Raw genomic sequence first — 4261 nt, 5'->3', positions numbered from 1 at the left:
GTTCGAGCAACTGTGGCTTACAAGGTAGAGCAGGTAGTTCCTCAATCCGAAGATCGGCCTTTTGATCCCCGGGCTCTGCTAGTCCATGTTGATTTGACACACAATTGCTCCCGAAGGCTGTGCCATGGGTATGTGAATGGGTGTGAATAGTCCTGATGGGCAAGTGGCACCTTGCATGATTGCGCTTGCCATCAGTGTATGAATGGGCGAATGACATGTAGTGTGAAAGTGCTTTGAGTGGTCTCCTACTCTTAAGACTAGAAAGGTACATTACAAGTCCATTTACCATTTGTTTGTGTCCTGTCAGTGACGTTACGTAGTTTTTCTAACACAAACATGATCTTTTCTTTTTTCAACTCAACCAAGTAGTTTTGATGCCTAAACCTGACTTGTTGAGCAGCGGCATATACACTTTACACATTCCATGCCACCGCCTCTATCGTAAGGTGTTCGTAAGAGTTTGTGGTCATTTCACATACAGTATTTCTGCGAGATCAAGTTGAACTCTCTCTCCGTTCTTGAGAGTGGTAACAGAGGTACACAGCTCTGTAAAAAGAGGAATACAATACATACATGATATCCCAGGACTGCACGGTGGTGTAGTGGCAAGCACCGTCACCTCAAAGCAAGAGGGGCCTGGGATCGGTTTCCTGTTTGGGTCCTTCTGTGTGGAGTTCCCTCCGGGTTCTCTGGCTTCCTGCCACAGCCCAGAGACATGCAGCTTAGGTTAATTGGAGACTCTAAATTGTCCGTAGGTGTGAGTTTGAGTTGTCTGTCTCTATATCTTCTCTATTTTCTTCTGTATGAATGAATGAATGCACATTACTAACTTTGCTCCTTTTCAGGAGTCGTCGTGCTTTCTCTCCTCACAGGTTTACGTGGATCGTGGTTTTATCTGGACCCTGGTCCTCAGGTCAGGTCAGGTATGGGGGGCATGCGCCAAGGCAGCGCGTTGCTGCGTCCACCTTCCGACGGTAGGTACTCCCGGGGTCTCCGTATGGCCATCCTCCAGGCAGACACTCGTCCCAGCCCCATCCCACCGAAGTAATGATCAGCCTGACGAAGCCACGAGGCACATGGGCAACCCCTAGGTCTCCTCCACCCAAGAGGGTCTCTCAAAGAAAGAATCCTGTGTGCCGGGTCAGCCTCATGGAATCGTGCCACATGCCCGTAGTGCCGCAGCTGGCGCTCTCGTATAATGCAGGTAACATACCTCATCCGAGTCTCCCGGAGTAACCGCTCATTAGGTACAAAATCCGACCAGCGATACCTGTGGATCCTTCGGAGAGACATGGTACCAAAGGAGTTCAGTCTTCGCCTCAGGTCACTGGTTTCCCTGGTCCTGCCCGACACCTACTGCTAATATCATTGTTATTGCTAGTTGCATTGCAATTAGCATTGCCAATACAATTACTGCTTTTATTATCATTATTAATCTACTATATCCACTCTTGCTGTTATTTTTGGTATTTGTAACTTTTTGATTATGACTACTCCTCCCATTATGAGAATAATTTCTGTCATATGCAATGGATGTGCTGTAACTCAGTAAAGTTGTCCATCCTGTACACATGACGTATATTACACTTATGTCCATCCTGATGGAGGGATCCTCCTCTGTTGTTTCTTCCCTTTTTCTCCCTGTTTTTTTTTTGGGGGGGGGGGGGAGATCCATCTCAACCACATCACCAGACAAGATGTGAGACCATTCTGCATAACCCAGGCTTTCTGTTTTATTATTCAAGAAACAAAAATCACAAAAGATAATTTGTTGTTCCAGGGGCAGTTACGTTCTCTAATTGAGTAAATTAGTGCAATTAAAAAAAAACACAGGGAGCGTTCAATGCATTATGTGTATGTGTGTGTGTGTGTGTGGGTGTGTGCACCAGGGAGTACAATCCGTGTCCACAGCCGCCCATAGATCAGTCCCAGGCAGCCGTCCTCTGTCAGCCTCCAACTCAGTTTCTATGCAAATGCAGCAGTTTATTGTCCAGAACGTGTGATGCTTTTGTCTGGACCAGCTTGAGCTGATCACTGCTTGACAGCTTAAATGTGTGTGTGTGTGTGTGTGTGTGTGAGTGTATGTGTGTGTGTGGTGTGCATGCGTGTGTGTGTGTGTGTGTGCGAAGGCATTATCATTAATGGAGGGAGGACCCGCCAATAAGCCAGCGCTTGTCCCTGATGAGCAGCTCAGTCTGTCAACACACACACACACACACACACACACACACACACACACACACTTCATTCATCATCCTGATGTTAATTGGTACTGGCTTAAATAAACCTCTCTTACCCCCCTCTTAACACACATGTCCTTGTGAACGCTCACGTAAGGTCTTATAGCGGGAAGCGTATTCTTCATCAGATGTTTTATATCGGATTGGACTGAATGGAGTGTTCACACACACCTACACACACACACACACACACACACACACACACACACACACACACACACACACACACTATATCCGTTGTATTTTATGAGTGTACAGACAAGTATTGCTACTAATAATACACTTCTCTACTTGTAGTCTGGCTTGTTTTATGTGGGCACAAAGGAGGTCTGTTTATTTTGGTAGTGCAATAATCATTATGTCAACTTTATTCCCCCATGAACTTTGATTTGCATCATGATTCTGATGAGATAAAAGTTAGCCTCCGTCTATAATGTCAGTGACAATATTTGCTGCTGGTTTTGCTGCAAAGAAGAGTTATTCATATTCTTAAAGGATAAAATGTTAAATGGACCACTGGACCATTGCCAGAAGCTTTAGTTTTATGCTGGAAAAAGTCAAAGTTATTTTACATAATAGCAAATAATAAGAATCAGTGAGAACTACTGAATGTGATTAATGAAAGAAAATACACTGAATGGCTCTTGGTTAAAATAATTGGTAAAAAGGGATTGGATTCAATGAATGTCTTCAGGATTATAACTAATATTATTCATGGTTAAGAGGTAGGAGACTTTGTTTGAACAAATGCTGATAGTTTATTGCAGGGAATAGGGAATAAGCTTTAGTCAGGAGTTCATTTATTTTTGATTTGTAAAAAGTGTCTTTATTCTTTTTATTGTGTATTTTACTGCGCCTTCTTTTATTATGTATTTTATTGTGCTTTCTCTTGTAATGTTTTGGCCCCTTGTATGGTCACTTTGTGTTAATTTTTGTATTTTCTACTCCTGTGCAGCACTTTATGACCTTTTTTTGTGAAAAGTGAGATGAATATACTTACTTATTTACTTACTTTACTACACCTTGGTTTATGACGTATCAAATAAGCCCAGTTGGCTTTTTGTCTCTTCCTGCACTGTGATATTCATTTATCTCTGTTGTGATTTTTATTTTATTGTTTGAATTGTGCAAATAAATTTTAAAATAAATTTTAAAAAACGTACTTTTGATGGGGACCAAATGTCAAATGTGTGCGTGATGATCAGCTTGTGCGTGGAGTTCTGCCCCAACCTGACAAATACATTTGATAGTTGTGACCCGGAGTGGTTCGAGGGAAATACACATTTCAAAGAAATTACACATCAAAGTAAAAACCTGTAGAGCTAACATTAGGAGAGTACGTTAGCACATCATTAGCTAGCGTTATGCTTTTCTTTAACACTTTTTTGCTGCTGAATCAGTTTGACGTCCTGGACATACCCTTCAAATGCATATTGTAGACCCTTCAGTTATGCTTCTCTCTGAAATTGCTTTTTAGTCTTTCCAAAAATAATATATATATTGTCACACATTCCACCACACCTTAGCTTGTTTTCATCCCACCTGCCTTTTTACTCACTTCCCTGTCATTTTAGATCCTCCCACAGCATCAGCTCTCATTCCCCTCACCTGGTTCTCCTCCCCACCTCACCTGCAGCACATCACCTCATCGCTCCCTCACTACTTAAGCCCTCTACTCACACCTGTTCTCCACCAGATTGTCTTGTGTAGCTCTGACAGCTTGACGAACGAGCAGCAGGGGGCGGGATATACACTGAGTGGTGAGCAGGGTCGTCCATCAATCAGAGGATTGGCGGTTCGCTCCTAAAACACGCTTGAAGTCAACTTTCTGGAAATTCTGTTTTATGTTACATTTGGATGTAAACTTGAATATAATATTGAAGCTAATGGAACTGTATATGTTTTGGGTTTTTTTTGTAAATATGTAGGAACATTTTTATTCTTTTATTGCAGGCCACACACTCAGTCCACTGCTGCAATTTAAGTAATACAATTTGCTTTTATTTAAAACGTGTGAGTGC

This window comes from Cyclopterus lumpus, chromosome 15, assembly GCF_009769545.1.
Source record: "Cyclopterus lumpus isolate fCycLum1 chromosome 15, fCycLum1.pri, whole genome shotgun sequence".
NCBI lineage: Eukaryota > Metazoa > Chordata > Actinopteri > Perciformes > Cyclopteridae > Cyclopterus > Cyclopterus lumpus.
This window is presented reverse-complemented; position numbering follows the sequence as displayed.